At 38.3% G+C, this 7,756-nt stretch overlaps 1 non-coding gene across 1 annotated transcript; it reads left to right on the forward strand.

Annotated features, from left to right (window-relative positions):
- Positions 1–7,199: 7,199 nt before the first annotated feature.
- LOC126019217 (U7 small nuclear RNA) lies at positions 7,200–7,261 on the forward strand. The gene has a single exon (XR_007498959.1). It is a non-coding gene; the product is annotated as a U7 small nuclear RNA (small nuclear RNA).
- The last annotated feature ends 495 nt before the right edge of the window (positions 7,262–7,756 follow it).

The raw sequence follows: 7,756 nt of genomic DNA on the forward strand, positions 1-7,756 counted from the left end.
GATATTAGTAACCTGCTCATGCAACCACCCCTTAGTGCCTTCCCCTCCCTAGCCCACTCTCCACTTCCTTGCAGCACGTCCTGGTGTCATCTACCAAATAAATTACTTGCAGCCATCATACCTTTATTTTGTGGACCCCTTTTGGAGCAAACCAAGACAAAGTAGGAAGAAAAATCAAAGTTTACCTTCAAGTTCATAAAATTTAGATAACCCAAAGCATTGAGGTAGCAAGTTACTTGCAGATAATTAAAAAAACAAAAAGACTGACAGATGGCATAGCTCTGCCAGAACTGGTAAGTTAAAATAAGTAGCAAACACCAAAGTTGTGAACAGAGGTGAAAAAAAAGCCTTCAACTCAGTTACAAGTCTATGACAGAATCACAGAGGATGTAAAATTTGGTCCTAACTCATGGAAATATCCTTGGCTTCTTCTGCTTTCTAAAAAGTTTCTCTATGGCTGTCTTTTGGTGTGAGGGTCTACTTCTCTGTCTACTGTTCAGAAGAGATGCTATGATTCAGTCCAGAATCTGTTATTAGCATGTAGACATATTTACATTGGACTCAAGTATTTCTAAAAGAGGGCTCTCACATAAACACACGTGTTTGCATGTCTGCATATTATACCTCCAGACTCATTCTCTTGATTGACTTCTTTATCAGCTTGATTAAGATGCTACTTGAGAGCATCTTACACTAGTGATGACATTTATTCTTGCGATGGGCTTTTGAACTTCTGTATCATTATTACTGAAGATACTCTCTAGAAATCAGTCAGCTGCTCTGAAGTATGTAAAATTATGGAAACTAAAAGTCATGAAGCCCCCACTCTCTCTCTCTCTCTCTCTCTCTCACACACACACACACACACACACCACACACACACACACACACACACACACACACACACACACTTCATGCATCCTTGGGGGCAGAAAACGGATGGATAATGTTTCACCTTTGTCCTTGTGGATGATGCTGAGATACAGCCAACACAGTTTCTCAGAGTACTTCTTAGATGCTTGAGCCATCGTTACTCAGCAACTCATAGTTACTCAGCTCGATAACATTCTTTCCAGTGTTTAACTTTAGCTTGGGATTAGCATGCTAAAGTAAACTTCCAGTAAACACACTTTCATGCCCAATTTCACTTCCTGAGAGAGCCACTGCAGCTTAGGTCCACTTCCCAAAATGCTCAAGTTTTTCCTTTTCTGATGTTTTCCAAAACCAAATTGTTTTTACATTTTCATGGTTTTATGTAGGTTCCAATGGACAAAGGTATATAGGTTTAAAGCTAAAACATTGTTACTAATTAATTGCTATTTAGTTACAAACACCATTAAAATATTAATAAACATGTAGAACTCTGTGGATTTTCTTTTGATTGTTTTTGAAACTCTGACACTCTCCTAAGCCAACAGTTCCCTAATTTCCACCATTCTATGGAGTTTACATTGTATAATACTGTATTAAAATTTTGTGGGAGTATCTTGATCCAGCAAACATGTTTACCAATACTTAGGGACTTGAATAGAAAAACAGTGCAACTAAGGTAACTTTAAAAGTTTATAGATAATATTTAATGGCAAATTAGTAAAGATTACAATAAACCAAAGCAAGTAAAATTCAGATGAGGTAAGTGAGAAAGTACGTATAAAGTATTACAGGGGCTAGAGCAATGGCACAAGCGATAGGGCATTTGCCTTGCACATGCTAACATAGGACGGACTGTGGCTCCATCCCCCGGTTCCCATATGGTACCCCAAGCCAGGAGCGATTTCTGAGTGAATAACCAGGAGTAACCCCCCGAGCATCACTGCATGACCCCAAAAGCAAAAAACTGTTGTTAAGACAAATAAATCACCATTTATCAATTAAGTAGAAAAGGTACTCTATGTGGCTCATATTGAACCCTGTAAAGCAAATGGCTGTTTGCCTGTTTGTTTTTTGCCACACTGGCAGAAATGTGAATGTTTGGTTGAATAATGTATTGTTTGGTTTGTTTGTTTGTTTTTGGGTCACACCCTGCAGCGCTCAGGGGTTATTATTCTTGGCTCCACGCTCAAAAATCGCTCCTGGCAGGCTTGGGGATGGGGAAGGGGTATATGGGATGCCAGGATTCAAACCAGTGACCTTCTGCATGAAAGGCAAACACCTTACCTCCATGCTATCTCTCCGGCCTCTGAATAATGTATTTTGAAGAGCCATTTTCAATTTGACTCTTGAACATTTTATGTTAACTTGGTATTTCAAGCTACAAAAGCATTTGAATAAATTATTTTTCAATATTCATTTTTTTATTATTAAATTTATTTAAAGAAAATACATCTCATAGTTGACATAGTTATGTATGTCTGATGCCTGTAGTTGGTTTTCTAGCAGGATGTTTCATGGATAAGGACATTCTGTTTTTAGGCCAAAGGTTTTTTCTTTCTGTTTTCTCCAATTTTTGCTGTGCATATGCAACTCCCCCTTATATCTTTTATATAGAGGCATCTGCCTTTTAGTTAGAACATTGGCACACAGATTATTTTGTTTTACCTTATATTTTTGCATTTTTCTAGAAAGTTAAAAAGAGGGAGATGTTGAATTAACCAGCTCCCATTCTCTTTAGGATATTCTTTGATGGTGCTTATTATTCATCGATGGAAGCATCTTTGGATTAAAGCACCTTTTGAATTGGTGACTTACCCCAAGTCTGGCTTCTGGATAAGTTCCCTGGGTCTCAGGGAGAAACTGCTGGTGGTTTTAGTTTTCCACAATTGAACTATATATTGTTTGGATCCTGCTAGGAGTGGAAGGCTAGTGGTGGAACTTTCCTGAACCTATATTATTTTCTTCAACTCTGCGTGGATTATTTCCTGTGTCAGTGTTTGCCTCCAGGTTTATATCTCCTCAATTCCTTGGAATTGGCCATGAGGTTACTGCTTCAATACCTTTCATTACTTTGCCAAGAATTGGGAGCACCCAAGCTGGTTCTCAGGAGCTAGTCCTGTAGCTTTGCTCTGTGTTTACTCTTGGAAATGCTAAAGGACTATACGGAGGTGCCAGAAATTGATCCTGAGTGCCCATCATGTAAACGAAGCATGGACTCCAGCTATAGAATCATTTCTACAGCCACATTTTATAAATAAAGACAGATTTTCCTTTACCTATCTATTAAGTAATAAATACAATCACCACTCTAGGACTTTAGACAAGGACATAAATAACATACAGTGAGTATGAATGTGAATTGACGTAAACATTTTGGAGGACACATTTCCAACTTTTCAGTGGGCAAACAATTTTGACAAAGTTTTAGCACCAAAAATCTTGTTAACAGCTTCTCTTTTATGTTTAGAAAGATATATGTGCCTAGAATATTCACCAAACAATTTACATTAATATGATAACCAGAACTTATTCAGTATTCATAACTCTTATTAATTAGACATAACCATACAATGGAATACTGTGTGGCCACTAAATATTAAAATATAATTTGTGTTCAATAAGTATATAGCTATATTAAAATATATACATATATAAAGACTATAAACACAAATTTAAGTATGACACAGAGATAGGTATATATATATGTATATATATATATATATAACATTTTTCAAGTAATAAATGCCAAGTTACTCACAGTGACAGTAGGAAGTAAATTTAAAGTTTTATTTTTTAAAAACTTCTAAATACTTTTGTAAAAAATTTTATTTTATTAAAACACTGGGTTCCTTTAAAAATTGAAGACCTAGATAGAACATTTTTTACTTAGTAGAACATTTTAAATCCTATTAGAGTGTGTGTATGTGTGTGTGTATGTGTGTGTGTGTGTGTGTGTGTGTGTGTGTGTTTTGGGGGCCACACCTGGTGACGTTCATGAGTTACTTCTGATGCTGCACCAGGCTTGGTGTGCCAGGGTTTGAACCTGGGTTGGCTGAGTGCAAGGCAAATACCCTACCTGCTGTTCTATTGCTCTGGTCCCAATATGGTATTATTCTTTAAAAAAATAATCAAACTGGATTAACAAGTGTATATTTTCAGTATTTACTTATTTTCCAGAATGTAAGTGGTGTTCTCTTTCTTCCTTCCAGCTTCTCTTTGTTCACATGAACTTCTAGGACAATAACATTGGAATTCAAATGTCTGCTATACGTGAATGAGAAACCTGTTCCCAGTTTCCTTGTTGCCTGATGGAAAAGCTTCACTCTTTTTTCCATTTTAATGAAAAATGTGTTCAACAACTCACTAGGAAATATCTTACAATACTGGTTTTCTTCTCTATTTCAGGGGTAAGTACACTGGTGATGCTCAGGGTTTACTCCCAGTGCTGTTCTCAGGATCACTCCTGGCAGTATTCAGGGGACAATAAGGATGCTGGAATCAAATCCAGGTTGGCTGTACACAAGGGAAGTGCCTGCCACTCTGAACTATTGCTCAATTCCTTGGCAGTTTATTTTTATCTTTAGGGATGACTTAATTCCTTAGAAATTTCAGCTTGTGTGTAATAGGAATGATATTATTTGAGAATTCCTTCATTGTTCCCCTTCAGAACTGCATAATAAATTTTCACCCATTGGGGCTGGGGCTGGAGAGATAGCATGGAGGTAAGGCGTTTGCCTTTCATGCAGGACGGTGGTTCGAATCCTGGCATCCCCTATGATCCCCTGTGCCTGCCAGGAGCGATTTCTGAGCATAGAACCAGAAATAACCCCTGAGCACTGCCGGGTGTGACCTCCCCTTCCCCAATTTTTTTTTCATCCATTAAATCTTGGCTTCTTGATAGACATGGTAGATGGATGCTTTCAGATGAATTATTTCTTTGAGTGCTGGGTATGTAATTCCGTGTCTCCCACATGCAAACAGTGTCTTTTCCCCAGTCCTAGGTCTGTGGCCCCTGCAGGAAAAATATTGTTAACATTTTATTTAATTAAATAACTGATTTATAAGGTTATCAATAGTTGTGTTTTAGGCATATGTTATTCCAACACCATTTCCATCATCAATGTTCCCAGACTCTGTCATCCCCACCCTCTGTCTACCACCTCGGCAGACACATTAAAGTTACATGGCTTCAACTTAGATCTCATGCTTTCAGTGTTGAGTTTATGCTTTAGATATATAGCTATAGCACTTTCCCATCTCACCAATGCTCAGATCCCTGTTCCCCATTAATTCTGTCTCTCATCTGCTTCATTCCCATCTTGATTTACTTTCTTTTTTATTCTTTTCCTCCCTAAGTGCCAGGTAAAGGGTGATCTAAGAATTTCTCTTTACTACATTATATTCCCTAATACAATTATTTCATATACCATATATAAGTGAGATTATCTCGTCTTTCTTCTTATTCATATTCTTTCTTCTTTTTTTTTTTATTTTTCGGGCCACACCCGTTTGATGCTCAGGGGTTACTCCTGGCTAAACGCTCAGAAATCGCCCCTGGCTTGGGGGGACCATATGGGACGCTGGGGGATAGAATCACGGTCTTTCCTTGGCTAGCACTTTCAAGGCAGACACCTCTAGCACCACCCCACCGGCCCCTCTTATTCATATTCTTATTTCATATTGAGCTACCTTTGCTCAACATGATATCTTCCAGTTCTGATCAGGTTGCAGCAAATTGCGTGATTTCATCATTCTTTGCAGCTGCATAATATTCTATTTTATATATGTACCTCATGTTCATAATAGTCAGTGGTCGGCAACCTGCGGCTTGGGAGCCACATGTGGCTCTTTACACTTTTAATTTGGCTCTTCTGTGTGCCGGGCGGCCATTCCAGGAGTCAGGATCTGCTCCTAGCCTCTGTCAGTGTGTGCCCTGTATTCAGCCCCGGTGGCTGGCTCCAAGAGTGTAAGATGATACCCCGTATCAACCCTAAACAAAGTGTTCCTCCAACGTCATCCTTTCTTAAACCTCTTCCATTGAAATGTAAAAGTCCACTGAATATGTACTTTTGTGTCTCTCTCTTGACCTGAAGCCTCCTGGTATTGGGAATTGGTTTTAATAAAGAAAGAGGTGTTCTAGCTTTTTGGGCTCGAGGCAGAGAGTACAAGGTAAAAGGCCATGGACTCCATGATCATCCTTCCTGGCTAGCTTGGTTTACTATTTCTTTCCTGCTACCCTGCTTCTTCAGACCAGGTTGGGTGGGGTTTAGAAATACAGTGCCTGGAGTGATCTTAAAACACATATTTTATTTTGCACAAGAGTGGGCATCTTCCATGAAGGGATTCTCAACCCAGAGTTTTCTTTTCCATGGATTCTCATGTTCAGAGTACTCATGATTATAGTTGTGAGCTAATACCCTTAAATGCTGTTTTTCATATTGATTATGACTTTCTGCATAATACAGTGCCAATCAGAAATTTTTTACAAGAGTGGAAACATTTCAATATCTCCTCAGACACAGCTATCCCAGAATCAGATACTTTTTTGAACACATCCATCTTATGTCTCACTGTAAAAACTACTTGTGAAAGTCCCCTGCAGAGAAATATTAAATTCATAGAGAAAATGAACAATGTCTGCCAAATACACAAGCTTAGCTACCCATTCCTTGTCCACCTGGGCCTGTACAAAGTCAGAGTTCTGCTCTCATAGAAACTGCACTACTTCTTCCCTCTTGCCAACAAGGTGAGAGAGCACCCTTCCCCTGAACAGCCACTTCAACTTCTTCATGGAGAAGTTGGTGGTGAATAGCCTGGATTTGATCACAATTGTGAATTTCACAAATTATCTTTACTGTGTCATCAGAGTTTTACTGTCACAGAATTTAGTTCAGCAGGGAGATTTTTGAATCCAGTCTATCATACAATGAGTGGATCCAATGTACGGGTGTGCAACTTCTGTTTCTTGTGACTGCTCAAATACACTGAGCCATGCACAGTGCATCATCTATACATACAGCAACATATCAGATTATTATTCTGAGTGAAATAAGTCAGAAGGAGAGGTGTAGGCACAGAATAATCATTTGTGGCATATAAGAATAATAAATGGCAATATGGTAATAATATCTAAAGAAAGTAGGGATGAGGAATAGGAGGACTAGTCCATGATAGGAAGCTTGCCACAAAAAAGTGGTGAGTTTAGTTAGAATAGAGAAAGGTACATAATAACATTGATAGTTGGAATATATCACTCTGGACAAGAACTGGATGCTGAAAATGGATAAGTGACATGCATGGTACCCAAAATTAACAATATTGCAAACCAGTGTTACAGCTCTTTTAGAATTTGTCCAGCAGGCCTTCTGGTCTCCACCAGAAGGCACCCTTAAAAAAATATTGCAAACCACGGTGTCATAAAGGAAATTTTGCAAACCTCAGTGTCATATAGAAAAAGAGAGATAGAGAGAAAAAAGCAAAATGCCTGCCCCTGACATAGGCAGAGGAGGGTGAAGGGGAAGGAAACAAGGGACATTGGTGGTGGGGAAAGTGCACTGGTGAAGGGTGGTGTACATTCTATGATTGAAACTCAAATATGACTAATTTTGTAACAAATATGCTTAAATAAAAATTATTTTTAAAATGTTTTAGGCACTCTATCATAATTCCTTTATGATATAGCATATGCCTTTAACAAAGTGCCATTTTTGTTTTTGTGTGTATTTTAGTTTGGTTTCTTGCAGCACACACTAAAGTGTCAATAAATTTTTTTTCCTTTCAGTGAAATCACTACTTTTCTCTGGAACACTGTCCTAGCTTTTAAAGATTGTTAAAAGGTTTTTCTCTTTTACCTGTTTCATCTCCATATTGTAGGTTTCAAATT

The sequence above is a fragment of the Suncus etruscus genome, chromosome 9 (genome assembly GCF_024139225.1).
Source record: "Suncus etruscus isolate mSunEtr1 chromosome 9, mSunEtr1.pri.cur, whole genome shotgun sequence".
NCBI lineage: Eukaryota > Metazoa > Chordata > Mammalia > Eulipotyphla > Soricidae > Suncus > Suncus etruscus.